The sequence below is a fragment of the Scylla paramamosain genome, chromosome 10 (genome assembly GCF_035594125.1).
Source record: "Scylla paramamosain isolate STU-SP2022 chromosome 10, ASM3559412v1, whole genome shotgun sequence".
In the NCBI taxonomy this organism is placed as follows: domain Eukaryota; kingdom Metazoa; phylum Arthropoda; class Malacostraca; order Decapoda; family Portunidae; genus Scylla; species Scylla paramamosain.
Window position 1 is genome coordinate 18,591,482 of NC_087160.1, and position 16,630 is coordinate 18,608,111.

Consider the following 16,630-nt stretch of genomic DNA (forward strand, 5'->3'; position numbering starts at 1 on the left):
TGGATGACTTGTGCCTGTGCCCATCATTTTTGTGCTGTAGCAAAAGTAGTGAAAAGCTGAAACATTTACAAACTTATGGTATTCTTGTCAATAATACCTTGTGGTCATGCATGAAATCCTAAGGTATTATTTTGTGTGGACGTCATACTTAACTTAATGAACAGACTTCATAATGCACCTTAAAGAGTTACAGGAGTGCAACAAATTATGTTACAGCTATTTTACATATTCACCACTGTGCCACCAATGATATATTTTCCCAACCTTACAGTGTAGTATGTTCAAGTGACTAGAGTGGTAATCAGTTGCACCTGTAACCATCATGACTTCATTTTAGTTCAAAACTTTATTTAGTTGTAAGTAGCTACCACATAATGGGACATTAAGAACATGATTGATAAACTCACCAAGCTATGGGAAGTCTTAATTTCTTCCATAACTGTACATTCTTAATTCTTCTTTCCATTGGCATAGAATTTTCAGTTGTGTTTGTTTATTAGAAATCTTTGAAATAGAAGTGGTGATGTTTGCCTCTGCTGTGCAAACTACTAACACCCAGAATGGTATACACACACACATTAGATCTCAACCAGTGAGTAGCTAGACTTTTCATGGTAGAGGACTGTGGTTCTCAACTCAGAGAGATGGGCCACATCAAGTTTTGTGGGCCATAGGCTACACAATATGGTGCTAGATTTCCCTTTATCACTAACCCTGTTTTATCTTGTCCTTTTGTTTCATGCCTCCCTTCATTACAGTACTATTCTTCCCCCAATTCTCACTTACTACTTGTGTATTTTTTCAGAGTGGCACAGGAAATATGTTCCCTAATGAGACTTGTCATTTAGAATTTAATTTTGGTGAGTTTATCATTAATGGCTCTTACATTTTGAGTTGGATTATTGCAAGTTTCTTATCAACATGGTTGTTCCTGTCATTCACTGAAGCATAGCCATTACTTCCCTTGTCCTTTCTAGCCAGCACTTATATCAGTTGTACATTTGAATGACTAGATTGTATGTTCTTAATCAGATGGAATTATTTTACTATTACGTTGTACATATGTCTCTGTTGTGGATTATTGTTGCTGTTCACTTTGTTGATTTGGAGTAGTGCTATTGGTGTATGAAATATATGAATTAGTAATTGTCTCCTCCTCTCCTGTCACAAAATAAGCAGTATAACGTAAATGTATTTACTGTTGATGGCACTTAAAAGTCCAAGTTAAGAGAACATATGTGAATTCTTGATACTGTTAAATTGTGTTTGTTAAGAGAATCTCACTGAGGCAAAACAAAAATTATTGTTAGTTTTACAGTGTGGCAGCTTTCAGGGATTATATTGTTCTTGCGTTTTGTATTTTATGGCTATACTGATGACCTTAGTGTGTTACACTTGAAAATGTTCAGTATGAAGAGAACTGGATGGATATGCAGTCAGTAATGTTCTGTAAATTTTCACCAATGTGACCAGTAAATATATATTGTGTGTGTGTGTGTGTATTTGTGTGTGTGTGTGTGTGTGTGTGTGTGTGTGTGTATGTATGTATGTATGTAGAATAGGTGTGCATAATAAGAGAGTTTGCAGATTTAGCAAGGAGTTTTGCCTTGCCTTGATTTGGGCATGTGAAAAGAATGGAAGAGTGTGTTATGAGCAAGATATCTGGGTCTGATATAAGCTTTGGAAAGCTAAGGGGAGGATCATGAAGGATATAGATGGACATGGTGAATGTGTTAGATGCAAGAGGGATGCCTATAGAGCAAACAGAAGTAGATGCTCATGATGGAAATCAACAGAGTAGTTGTGAATCCATGAAAAGAAAAGAGGAATTTTCTGCATCTGGTCTGATTAGCTAATTATGTCAGTGAAGGGGAAGGATTTATCATGGTACAGCTGGAGTGAGCTAAGAGTGCTGTGGACTTTGTCTGAAGTAAGAATGATGAATTTTACTGACATAGAATGGTTTACATATGGGCAACAAAATATTGTGTTGTGTGTGAAGGATGGGCAGTCACAAATTGAAGGATGTGTGTGTATGTTTGTAGAAGGAAAGCTAAGCACTTGTTTTATACTCAGTCACACCAATGTTCTCTAGTTGAAGCATAATTCATTAAGATTCTTTTTATGGCTTCCATATTATTGAAATGAGGTTAATATGCATAGTGTGTTGTTCCAAGCATTTATGTGATGCTGGCTCCTAAGGACAAGGTGCACTCTAGCTTGGCAGTGCTTTATCACATTTTGCGTGGAATCAGCCCAGAAAAGAGAGCTACCAAACTCAAAAGAATCATGAGTTGAGAAAACTATATATAGCACTGGGATTAACATTTCTATACCTGTAAATTTTTCTAATATAATAAAGTAATTACAGATATTTCAGCCCAGCTCACATTTGGGCTGCTAAGATGGTGCAAAGTTGGTGCTTACCTGTGGTGCCGAGCTAGGAATTAACTTTGGGCAGGGTTTTTGTGAAGGTGCTTGACAGTCATAACTCTTCATGGGATCATTGTCCTGTTAGTGGGGGTACTTTAGAAGGTCATAAAGTCAAAATAAAGTAAAAATTATGGATGGGTTGATAGTATAAATAGGTAGGCATGTTTTATACAGGGACTGCCATGTGTATGCCTGATGGCTTATTGAATCTTTCATTATTTTATGTTGTTGTTTAACAAGGAAGTCTGATGCTGTCAGGGTGTATAATAAGAGAATATGCCTTTTACTTTTTGAACATTAAAATGGCAAAATCCAGTTGTTATGGTGACTCAGATTGATCGAGGCTACTGGCATAGAAAGAGCTAGCTGTCAGATAATGCTCATCTCCACAACGCTTATTTATGTACCAATTATTTTTTTTTCTGAAACATTTAAGATCCAAAAGTTAAATTAAAAAATCTCCCTTTTACAGAGCCTTACTTGTTACAGAAGTGCTGGGGTATATGGCATTGTCAATATGTGGGAAGGACAAAGATTTGAATTTTCAGAGTACAAGTTTTTGCCTTACTGGAAAGCTGAGGAATATGGGCACTAAACATCTCAAAGTGGCATGTGACATGATAAATGTCTCTGTAGGATCACTTGTTTCACTTAGATGATTGTGTTCAGAGCAATTCCTCCATGCAGCTGAAGTGGGGCATGTGAAATGGTTTGTGTAAATACCACTCTGAGTAAGTGGCATAGTGTGGAGACCAAGGGGATGCCTGCAAATCTTGTACTTGGGACATACTTATTGTGGAAAGGACAGTCAAAGCTGACTAGAATATACAGGCCTTGATCATCATTCATGGCTTAATGGGTAACTTGTCTGATTTGTGAGTTCTTGAGTGTCCTGGCAGTAGTTCAGTCTGGTGGTGACCCCTCATGGACAGTTTATCCCGCCATCTGATAAGTTTCATAATACTCCAAAGAGGCACAACAGCACCTGTTTGGAGGCTCAGGCAGAGAAGCCCATGGGAGAGAGGATCAGGTAGGCTGCATTAACATACCAGTACCTCCAGTGTCTGCTCCTTTATTGGTGATGATAATTATCCCTTAACAACTCTTACTAGGGAGCCTAAATGAATATTTTGTATTCCTTTTAGTACGAGTGAAATATTTTAGCATGTTTATATTTTCATGCTTATCATTAATGCCATAGTTTGATAGGACAGGTCTGAGAGAAATGCAATTTAGATATGGCTCTCTCTCTCTCTCTCTCTCTCTCTCTCTCTCTCTCTCTCTCTCTCTCTCTCTCTCTCTCTCTCGCCCTCTCTCTTCCTCTCTCTCCTCTCTCGCGCGCTCTCTCTTCTCTCTCTCTCTCTCCTCTGTCTCTCTCTCTCTCTCTCTGCTCTCTCTCTCTCTCTCTCTCTCTCTCTCTCTCTCTCTTCTCTTCTCCTCTCTCTCTCTCTCCCTCCTCTCTCCTCTCCTCTCTCCTCTCCTCTCCTCTCTCTCTCTCTCTCTCTCTCTCTCTCTCTCTCTCCTCTCCTCTCTCTCTCTCTCTCGTCTCTCCTCTCGCTCTCTTCTCTCTCTCTCCTCTCTCTCTCTCTCTCTCTCTCTCTCTCTCTCTCTCTCTCTCTCTCTCCCTCTCTCTCTCTCTCTCTCTCTCTCTCCTCTTCTCTTCTCCTCTCCCTCTTTCGCTCTCCTCTCCTCTCCTCCTCCTCTCCTCTCCTCTCTCTCTCCTCTCTCTCGTCTCTCTCTCTCTCTCTCTCTCTCTCTCTCTCTCTCTCTCTCTCTCTCTCTCTCTCTCTCTCTCTCTCTCTCTCTCTCTCTCTGCTGTTTCTTGCTCAGTATAATTGAAACTTGGATTGGTGTGAGATGACTTGTAGGATCTGACTGACTGACCGACTGACTTAAGTAGAAGGGACTGGCTGGTTCTCTGTGAGTGATAAAATTTGCATTGACTGTTTGGTATTGAATGAGTGCACATGGCAGTGTAATGATCTGTGGAGCATTGGTTTTTTATTATTAGTAGAGAACATGATTAGTGAAAACATTTGCCTTTAAGTGTGTAGGGAAATGGCCTCCAAATGTTGGACAGAACATAAATTTGATTTACAGGAGGCCTTCTGATACATATGCATGTATTTATTGACTACAAGCCCAGTCTACAAACTTTTCAGAAGTGTAAATATTCCAAAGTGTTGCTGTCGTATACATTTTGTAAAAAAATAAAATATTGACATGATTAACCAGGTATATAACCTATGTACGAGTATATATATGTTGTCACTCCATTTAAGCTTTCGCAACCATCATTGCTTATTGCTCCTCATTCATACTCCTTTATCCACCCACATATTGTCCCTCCATCATCCTCTCATGAAATCGTGTTTTTTTTTTTTTTTCCACAAATTGTGATACAGTTATTATCAATCGATCAGTCAGTTTCTTTTTTTTTTTTTTTTACATATTTCAGACTTGCCCTGCTTTCCCATATTCCACAGCAGTATTCAGTCCTTTCCCTAAATACATGAAATAAGTACGGGAATGAAATCGTGTGCAGTACTGAAGGGGATACAACATCGTGAGTTGCAAGTCGAGTGACAAGCTGCAGGAAAAAAAGGTATAATGTAGCTTGCTTGTTGGGCCATGATACTAGTAATTGCCTGACAACAGCAATTTGATGCATAAAACTTGCTGATATATATATATATATATATATATATATATATATATATATATATATATATATATATATATATATATATATATATATATATATAATATATATATATATTATATTTTTTTTTTTTTTTTTTTTTTTTTTTTTTTTTTTTTTTTTTTTTTTTTCACACCCATGTATATTAGTCATAGCCAGGCTCATAATTCGCGTAGGCCTTATTGATATGCCGAGTTTCCAGTTGTCCTTTTGCTAGTGAGTTGTGAATGAATAAAACCATTTCGTTTGGCTAAATACGAGCAAATATTTCTTGTGCTGGTTCAGAATATTGTCAGTGCTCCCCACGCAGTGCACGGGTGCGTGGCGCATCCACGGCATGGCGAACTTAATGCACGCAACACTGGTATACCTTGGTGTCTGACTTTCTTAAAAAAAAAAAAAAAATAATAATAATAATAGGGGCATTTAAGAGTTGATATGGGTCAAAGACATGCATCTTTATGAATAGTTATAAAAATATATAAGTAAGAGATTCTTGTGGTGACCCTGAATGATAGTGGTGCAAAGCCTCTTCCCTCGGTGCACGTAGATATCACCCATGCGCAGCACTTTGTGCACACGTGCAGTCATCACTAGAGTCGCCAGATATCGCAGGAAAATCCTTTCTCGTCAGTGATAATTTCCGAGGGGAGAGAGAGAGAGAGAGAGAGAGAGAGCCGCCACTTCCTAAATGGCGCAGTTCTCATAATCGGTGAGATGACAATAAGATATTTACAAAAGGCACTCAATCGTGACCACTTAGCTTTGAGCAACCTTGGCAATATTCCTAACAGTATCATACCTACGTACTTCTTTTGATTTGTCTGTAAGAAAATTCTGACCTTCGCCTTCTGAAAGATCAAGAGAAACAGTGAGAGAAAACACACACACATAAATCATGAGCAAGAAATAATAGTAATTTGCAGCCTATCCATAATTAACTGCTAATGACACGAAACGATGTTGCCATCTCTTTGGTATACCACATTTATATGATTGCCTTGAATGTACAGCGTACTCGTACATACATCCTACTTGCTGCCATTACGAAACTATGATGAGGTGAAGAAGTTGATTAGGTAAAAATGTGTGTTACTTCTGTCCACAGTATCCCGTTGTGAACCAATTAATTTTAGTGCGGCCGCATGATCAAATTACACTAAACCATTAAGCGTACCACCGACACACACACACACACACACACACACACACACAACCAGAATTATGTAGAGTAAGTATACTCCTTCCGAAGAATAGACAAAAAAGAAAAGAAAAACATTTCCGTCGTGAGTAAAAGAGATCAACCTTGAACGCGACAAGGAGAGAGAGAAACAAAGGACAAGTGACATTCTTTTAACGCAGTGCTCATGTCCACGTAGGAAAAGGGGCGTTGGGGTGTTGTCCTTCTGTTGTCATTATAAAACATTCACTCGGAAATGCACACACTTGCTGAAATTTGCGTTCCGTCCGCGACACTTGCTAGATTACTTTTGCTTGTTGCTTGCCGTGACTGTTGTGGCCAATATATTACGAGGGTTGAATGGTCGCCCTATATATAGATTATGAGGCTTGGATAGTCGCTGTATTGACTTTGGAGGCTTGTATAATCGCTCAGTAGACTTGGGAGATTTGAATCGTTAAAGTGTAGGACTGGATGGTTGCCCTGTAAATCTGTATACATGGATGGTTGTCTTTGGCCCTTATCCCGCTTGTATTTACACAATAATAGTTAGTAGGGTGCAGGAAGGAGGCAGTGTTTCTCAGCCCTCTAGGTGGGGAACTAAAAAAATTGATGACCACAGTTTTCCTTCAAATCACCCAAGACTTGTCTCATATCTGCGTATCGGGCTTATTACTTCGCCAGTTCCCGAACAAGAATATTTATGAGTATGGATAAGTAAATATCAATAAGATGATGAAAAAAAAAAATATATATACTTGTCTATCGCAGTAGTTACATAATTCAATAAAACATATCAAAGAAGATGCGAAAAACAATTCCCGCAATATTTTAATAATTCTACTTTTTATAGTCTAACTTTGCTACTCGCTGAAATCGGGCTGGAGAAATTTGCTTACTGGAGAGATGAGATGAGGCAGCAACTCTCTAAACAAAGCTTCAGTTTCTCTCATCAATGTAACGTGGTAGAGAAGGGCGGGCGAGTGACAGTGAGTTGTGGGTATTCGAGGGACCATTAGTAATTTTATCTCGTCACGTAGAGCTACTTTTTATTTCTCTCACGGCCTCTATATAATTTAATGAGCCTAAGGACCGCATTCTCAAGCGTTCCGGAATCTTTCCTCGAATGGTACTGACGAGGTTTGGTGAAAGTTATTGTAGCTTTTTTAATGATGTTCTCATGCTTCTAGTGATGGTTTTTCAAGGGTTCTACATCATCACTGGAAAACACACCCATAATAGCCTGACTAATCACCTCTGTGCCCTTTGAAAACATTCCTTATGAGAGAACAAAACGTCTAGAAATACAGGGTAAAGAATCAATACTGTAAACTGTACCCTCATTCACCTGACGCAATATGACCTTGTTATTGTGAGGCTAAATAATTATAATCAACCTAACTCACCTGCGTCATGCTTATTTTCAAACACAGGTGCGCAGGGGTGCAGTGCATACCATCCCATCCTCCTCCTCCCTCGGGACAGCTGCACAAGACTTTCTCGGTCTATGCTCGCCTTCTTGCCTGATAAGTTAGCTGCAGACAAGACTTTAGATTCCTTGCAACTTACTCAAAATCCTCCTCCTCTTCCAGGTTAGTGATGAGTATCGTCTCTCTCTCTCTCTCTCTCTCTCTCTCTCTCTCTCTCTCTCTCTCTCTCTCTCTCTCTCTCTCTCTCTCTCTCTCTCTCTCTCTCTCTCTCTCTCTCTCTCTCTCACATGCTGATTAAAACAACAGTGAAACACACACACACACACACACACACACACACAGCAGTGACACACATCTTAGCGTCACAAAGGAGCTAACAAATAGTCATCTTCGCAACTAGTTATTATTTTGATTATTATTATGTCCATGCATGCGATCTCTGCCCCCTCCCTTCTCCTCCCCGTCAGGTTGCTGTTGTTCCCGAGGTCACCTGTCACTCTCTTGTTCACCTGCTTGTTCATCGCCAGGTTGCGAAATGCTTCCCTCACTTGTTTCTCTCTCTTCCCTCCTCTTTGTAGTGGCTGTCATGTCATATAGCTTCTGTATTACACGGTAGGTTTGACTTTATAAGGAGATGTTATTGCATTGTTGTCGACTCTTTTTTTTTTTTTTTTTTTTGCTTTCTTCCCTCCACTTGCTTATTATTTCATCTTTCGTTTTATTTCAGCCATCTCCCTTTCGTCACCTAGTTATTACTTTTCTTATGATTTTTTTTTTTCCTTTCAGTGGGGAAATGTAGTAAGTGGCTTTATAATGTCATGTTATTTATAGCTAGACAATGTTGTTATTACTATTGCTATGCTCCTAATTGGTGAATAGATGGCCGTCATCATAGAAAAAAAGGAAAAACATAAACAATAGCAATGAAATTGATAAAAACAGATTCAATTGATATAAAAAAAAAAAAAAAAAGGTCAGGATTTGCAGATCATTGGAAACCTTCTAGCTCGTCTCAGAAAAAAAAAGTCTCGTCTCTTACATTTATTATTATTGATACTTATATGTATGATGCTAAAAATGCTACAACTGTACACACTCGCATTTCTTTTGTTTTTATCTTTGTTTTGATATATTAGGTTATGTTAGGTTATCGGAATATATTTGCAACTAGCATTTCATGTGATTAATATTAGTGCAGCTAGATGCTCTTGGATTTTTTTTTTTTTTTTTTTCCTTATCGTTGCTTTAATATAACCGGTTGATTTATGTTAAGTTGGTTTTTCAGAACGTGTTGCATTGTTTACGAATACTCGTCATCATTATTACTACAAGTAGACGCATTCTGACTTCTTTTGTTTTACTTTTGTTTTAATATGACAGGTTGATTTGTATCTAGTATTATAACGCATTGCATTGCTCACGAATATTCATACCATCATAATTACTATACCACGCGCATTTCTTCTGTTTATTTATTTATTTTTTTTCTCCACATAACAATAAACATTTCTTGCGCAAGTGGTTCCATGGTCGCCAGCTTGTCAGTCTCTCGTCATTAGGAAAGGAAAAAAAGAAAATTCAAGTAGACCATCCGACAGGAGCAGCAGCATTGTTTGTCATCTGATTACTGTTATTTTTGTTGCTGTTGAGTTGATGTGTGAGCCTCGGGTCCCTTGAATCTTGAATGAACTGTTGAGTCACCTGGGGCCTGCTACGATGACTGATGATAGTGAAGAGGAGAATAAAGAACAAGAGTAAGAGTGAGAAGAACAAGAGTAAGAGTAGAAAAAGAAAAGCAGGAATGAGACGAACAGAAGCAAGAATAAAAGAGAAAGTAGGGCAAAAAGATAAGGAGCGGCAATAAAAAAAAAGGAAGAATAACTTGGAGAGAAGAGATGGAAGGTTAAGATACAGAAATATTCGACATGAGAGGAAAATAGATAAAGCAAAAGTAAAGATAATGAAAAAAAAAATAATGTAAGATAAGAAAAATAATGGTAACAAATATGAGGAAGAAAGGAAAAAGGGAGATGAGAAAAAAGAACAGCATGCAAAGAGAAAGATAAGAGTAAAGACAGTAACACTAAAAGAAAAAAAAGATAAAAGAAAGACGAGAAAGAAAAAAAAAAAAGAGATAGAGGAAAATTTATAGATAAAGAGATATAAGAGAAAAAATAAAAAAAAATAAGAGAAAAAAAAATTAAGGAAGGTACATACATAAATAAACACTGAAAATAAAAGGAGTGTTTAAAAAAAAATGAAATAAAAAATCTGGGTTTGCTATATAAGCGCATGCGTGTGTGTCTGCGTGCGTGCGTGCGAGTGAGGTGTCCTAGGGCTACTAAAGCTTATAAATATACCCAGCACATCCTGAACGAAACGAAAAAAAAAGACTAACATGAAAGTTAAAAAAATAAGAACGGTACTCATTGCAAACTTCCTCTCTCCACCATCACCACCACTACCGCCACCACCACCACCACTCACTTAACACTGTAAACCTTCAAGATGTGTAGACAGACCATTTCCAGAGCACTGACCGCACCTCTTCTCCTCCTCCATCTCCCTCTCTCCTTCCACCTCCTCCTTCTCCTCCTCCTCCTTCTCCTCAGGTACCCGCTACTTTCTAGAGAGAGGAAGCGAAAGAGAGAGGCAACTTTCTGCCTAAATCAACCCAGACGACTCAGTAATTGACGAGAGCTATGCGGGACTAACCAGTGTGTAAAAATAGTTTCCGTTTCCATGCGTCAGGAATTGTGGCTCCGCGGCTCCTGTGACCAGAAAAAAAAAAAACCTGTGATAATGAAAAAGAAGAAAAAAATCGATGTTAATGGGCCTCATTCTCCAAAGTTACGGTGTCTTTTATCTCAATTACTTGTAACATGATCTAGTGGAAGATATTAGGGTTTTGAGTCAAGGGTGTTCTCATGATACTAATGATAGTGGTAATGATAGTGTAGCAAGGATTCATAGTCAGAACCTATACAGTATTCTCAAGCATGTTTCGACTATCTTTTAACAGGTTGTAGTGGAGGTTGTTAGGGTTTTTCAATCAAGCGTGTTTTTTCATGATGCTACTGATTAGTATAACAAGAATTCTGTATAGCGCGAACATGAGAATCTATACCATTTTTTCTACAGTCTTTTAACAAGCTCTAGTGGAGGTCTGATGCTATAGTTTCCACTCAAGCGTGCTGTCATGATCTTAGTGATAATTTAACAAAGATTCCGCATCATCACCTGAGCAAAAAATCATCGTGAGAACCTGAACCAGTCTCAAACATTTCAACATCTTATCTCGTCTACTTTCTAGGGAGAAGTTACTTGGGTTTTCATTGGCGTTTTCATTTTAACTAGAGTTTAACAAAAGTTTATATCATGAGCTGCAAAAAATCGTGAAAAGTCGCAATATTCTGACACATTTCATCATCTCATCTTGACCACTTTCTTTAACAAGCTCTCATGGAAGTAGCTTAGATTTTCATGGGTGTTTTCATCGTTCTAGTGAGAGTTTAACAAGACTTTATATCATCAATATGGGAAAACATCACGAGAGCCTGACATATCATCCGCGTGACTTGAGAATGACTGCAATGAAAGCTCAAGGCGTTTAGGAATATGAACCCAAGAGAACAGGAAGTGGCGTAGCATTTAGCGTCTCACGTGCTGACCATTGTTATTTATTGCTGCTGTCGAGAAGGAGGGAGGAGGAGGGGAAGGGGGAGGTGAGGCACGTGGTGTTTAATTGAAAAAAGAAAAAATTCCCGTCACGCTTTGGTCATCCGAGCGAGAGAGAAAAATAGTACGGGGAGAGAACAGAAGTGTACTCGTATGTATAGAAATAAAGTGATGGTGGTGATGAAGTGTGCGGGATGGCTGAACCGTGAAGAAGAAGAAGAAGAAGAAGAAGAAGAAGAAGAAGAAGATGAAGAAAAAGTGTCAGTTGATAGATTTAGATAACAAGCATATTATGATAATGGTAGTAATAGTAGTAATTGTAACTACTACTACTACTACTACTACTACTACTACTTTTACTACTTTTACTACTACAACTATGATGCTTATGATAATGATTAAAAATAAGAAAAAATAAAAGGAAAATGAATGAAAAAAAACCTTTCAACTTACACTTCGGTAATAAATCATACAAAAAGAATAAAAACCATGCAATCATGAATCACAGCAACATCATATAATTTTTCTCCCCATCCCCACTCCCCTCTCCTCTCTCTTTCTCTCTCTCTCTGTAACTCCACCAGTCTGAAAGTATCACACACAAAAAATTTCCACCCCACACAAAATTTTGGACCTCTCTTTCAGACCCTTTCGCTTTTCTGTACCATTATAATCACCGCTACCTCACTTTACAAGCGCGGCGCCTCCCCGTCACCTACACATCACGGAAGCATACGAGTTAAGACGTGTCCCGCGGGTCTACTTTCTAAGACAATAGAGGGAAGGTGTTGATGCTGTAGGAGAGTGAACAGGAGCAGAGAGAAAGTGGTCAGTCAATCGCTCCTGCTTTTCTCTTCGCTTCGCTGAGCCTTACCTTGCCTTGCCTCGCCATCACCCGTTGTTCCTCAGCTACACTTAGGTTTCGTGTTCCGAGGCGTAATGGAAGCTGCCGTGAAGGGGAAGAAAATGAGAGGCGGGGAGGTGATGTGCCTGAATTGTGGTTTTTCTTTATAATGGTTTCTTGCGGTGGTGTGAGCGGTGGTGGTGGTGGTGATGGTGGTCAAGATGTCAAGGATTTATCTTTATCTCTGTCTGTGTAACCTTGGTGGTGGTGGTGGTTGTTGTGGTGGTGGTGGTGGTGTCCAGCGAGCGACGTCCTCAATGGCAGCGTGCACTCTTTGAATAATGACAATAACAAGCATAATAATAAAAAAAAAAGTAAGATGAAGAAATGCGTAGTGTCCTAACTATCTTCTCCCCCCCTTATTTTTATTTTAATTTATTTTTTTTTATTTTTGCGAAGAGGTAAATAAGAAGGGATTTTTTTTTTTTTTTGTAAAGAGGCAAACAATAGAATTTCAGAGAATGATGAACCAGAACCAGGTCTTATCCTTTCTGTTTTGCGCTTTGTACTCTTAAGGGCGCCAGACTTACATAAGAACATAAATGACACAAGAAAACAAAAAAGCTGCAACAAGCCATCAGGCCTACACGTGGCAGTCCCTGTATGAAAAATAGCTACCCATTTCCACCTATCACCCTTAACCATAAATTTATCTAATCTTCTTTAAAAGCTCCCTAATGACTCAGCACTAACAACGTATGTGTAGTTGCCCTAAGAAGTGTTGTCACCGAAATCCAATAAATTTCATGTCTACAAATCAATAGAAATCAATGTGGACTAATTTAACTTTGTCTTATGAGCTCCGCAAACACCAAGGACAGGGAGTGAGGCAGATGAAGAAAAGCTCCCAAACAGTCAACATCTTCACGTGAATTTTTACGCACATTAATTACCATTTGCTCTCCTGACACCTCCATATCTTTAGAAATCTCAAACATACCAATATTCATCACTCACTCCCCGACATGAAAGCATTAGAAATCTCAAATACATTAATATTCATGATTTATTGGCTGCTGTCGCTTGTTTACACCAAATGTGGTGTGGTGTGGTGTCAGCCACAGCTGGTGTTGTGTGATGCTCTGAACACTCATGTTGTGTGTCAATAAGGCAAAGGGATACGCGTGTGTGTCGCTCTAGTTCACTCAAAACTGGTTAAAACTTTAAAGCTTTTTTGTCATACGATATCTCAAGTTAAAAAATTCCGATTCTTGACTATCAAAAGTATTTAGATCTCAAGCATAACATTGTCCAACCTTTTGATTCTACGACTTACTTTTTTAGGGGAACGTCATATTGTGCGGACTCTCTTCATTTAGTTATTTTTTCACTAATTCCTTTTCTCTCCAGGCCTATCTCCCTATCTCTCTGGCACACGAAACACGGACAGATACCGTAATTCATGAAGTAGAGCGAGGGAGAGCTGCATCCTTCCAAGGGCCTCCCTCCTCAATAAGCACGAAACTGCTCCAAGCTTCGCCCCGGGCATCACACCTCGTAAGAACTGTTTTTAAAGGCCACAGTAGTGATTAGTCGACCTCTCACGGGTGTTCTCTCTCCATTAATGATGCAGAATCTATGTTAACCCATCAGTGTAGTCATGAAAACACTCCTGAACCTTGGAACGCCAATTACTTCCACTGGAGTCTGTTAGAGTCGAGATCTTTCGGATTCCACCATTACGAGTCATCACAGCGAATCATCTTTCTCCAACTAGCTTTTCTACGCTTTCCTCAATCACTGCCATCAGAATTATAAGACGATATGTATAATGTCCTCTTTCACTGCGTTCACGAACCTTCTCTTAGGTCTTCCTTCAGCATCCTCCTTTCCACATACTGCTCGTCCTTGTCTTGACATGCCGTAACTAACTCAGCCGCCTCTTTGCTTTGCCACAAACTTACGTGTTGTGCTTCTGATGTGTTCCTGAATTTATCTAGGCTCACCACTCCTAAAGAAAATAGCAGCATCTTCATTTCAACTACTTCCATCTCCGGTTAGAGTCTAGATAAGGTACAGGAATAATTATGAGGCATCTTCTTGTATCTTCCCTTACATCCTTTTGCTCTTATATTCGAGAATGTGGTCTTGTATCATCCACACTTGACAGGACTAATGTAGCTCATCTCATGCGGTGCTGTGAGCTTATGACTGAAGTATTGAGTAGTGTACCGGTGTCCTCACGTCCTAAGTGATGCCTGTGTACGGTACGCAAAGAGGTCACGTACCAGCCTGAGGGGTACACTGAGTCTGTCGTGTAGCACATACTCGCACATACCTCTCACGTGCTTCTCTCTGTGTGTGTGTGTGTGTGTGTGTGTGTGTGTGTGTGTGTGTACTCGAGGCTGGGAACAGCTGCTCTAGGGTGTGCCACAGGTCTCTCTCTCTCTCTCTCTCTCTCTCTCTCTCTCTCTCTCTCTCTCTCTCTCTCTCTCTCTCTCTCTCTCTCTCTCTCTCTCTCTCTCTCTCCACCTGGACGAGTGCCATTATGCCCTCTTCACCCCACCTCACCTCGCGTCACCTCACAAGTCCGGGATCCGCCTCTACAGTAACACTAGCCTAACCAAACCTTCCCTTGACATGACTCAGATTGACAACCAGATACACTGTCAAGGGTAAACACACAATACACGTTTGGCTTCTGAAGAGCAGGGGAACATATTCTAAAAAACTGCGTCTCATCTCCTCTATATTCAAGAGGCTTAAGATAAAGGTACACAGATTTTTGAGGATGTTACGGTTCTAGTGACAGATTAACATGATTTCTGTACCATGAACACGAAAAACAGTCTTGAGATCCCGGCTAATGATCTCTGTGGCTTTTGAAAATAGTCGTGGTGAGAGAGCAAAGCGTTTCATTCATAATACTGACCCAGTTACACTCTCAAGGATAAACTCACACAATACGCTCCCAGCATCTAGCCTACGTTAAAAAATAAGACTTACCCGTCTGGCATGTGGAGAGATAGAGACCTACATTTCCTATTCTATTCCCTTGGTCTCCAGCAGCTTCAAGTGTCGTTTTAGCCCGTTTTCTTTCTTCCCAAGGTCGCTGGAGAAGTGGATATGGAGGGAACAGGGAGGGGACAGTGAGAACGGGAGGGAGCAGAGCGGAGAAAGCAGCCTGTGTGTGTGTGTGTGTGTGTGTGTGGTAGGGGGAAGGGCATGTGAGCCGCGTGGGGATTGCCTTTTTGTGTGTGGCTAGAAAGAGAAAGTCTGAGCGACGCAGGTGTCTCCGGGAGGCCTGCCTGGTATAGTATATGGTGGTGGTGGTGGTGGTAGTGGTAGTGGTGCCCGTGTGAAGGTTGTGAAGGTTGAGATAGATAGAGAGAGAGAGAGAGAGAGAGAGAGAGAGAGAGAGAGAGAGAGAGAGAGAGAGAGAGAGAGAGAGAGAGAGAGTTTTAATTTAGTGGTTTGGTATGTTGATAATTGTTTTCCGTGAGATAAGGCGTCTGTCCTTTAAGCATTTCCTCTCTCTCTCTCTCTCTCTCTCTCTCTCTCTCTCTCTCTCTCTCTCTCTCTCTCTCTCTCTCTCTCCATGTCTGTGTGTGTGTGTGTGTGTGTGTGGTGTGTGTGTGTGTGTGTGTGTGTGTGTGTGTGTGTGTTTATTTACTGCAAAGGCGATGACTTACAAAAAAAGGAAAAGAAAAAGAAGAAAAAAAATAACTATATTTAGTTTATACCAAGGTTTCACATTCTCCAAAAATTGCTTTAGGTCAGATTCTTGAACTCCATATGTCCATTTTCCTTTTTTTTTTTTTTTTTTTTGTTTTTGTTTCTACTGTTTTTTTTTTTTTGTTTTTTTTCCTCGTCGCGCCATAATTCATAATTTTCACTTGGACTTCCGCGTGTCACAGCTTTTTGCTTGATTTTTTTTTCTTTGTTTTATTCAATTTTCTTTCATTATCTACCGTGTTGCGTTACATTTCATTGCGCTGCGTAATGTTCTCAGTTTCCCAGGTCAATTTCCCCGCAATTTTCTTGTTGTGTCGCAGTTAACTTGTTCGCTACAGTCATTCCTTCTTGTTAATTTGAATGATTGAATATCTGAGTCAGGTAAAGCGAGAGGTGCAATGTTAGGTAATAACTTTTAGGAATGATAACGTAAGTATGAGACAAGAGATGGAATATGTATTGGTTGCAAATAAACAATACAACCACGATACTGAAATGTGGTATATGTATGTATATATGTATGTATTTTTTCCCGTTTTTACGTCTTTTCTGTGTAAGAGAGAGAGAGAGAGAGAGAGAGAAAGAGAGGCACTGAACAAGGGCAACAAAAAGAGCGAAAAAGAAAAAAA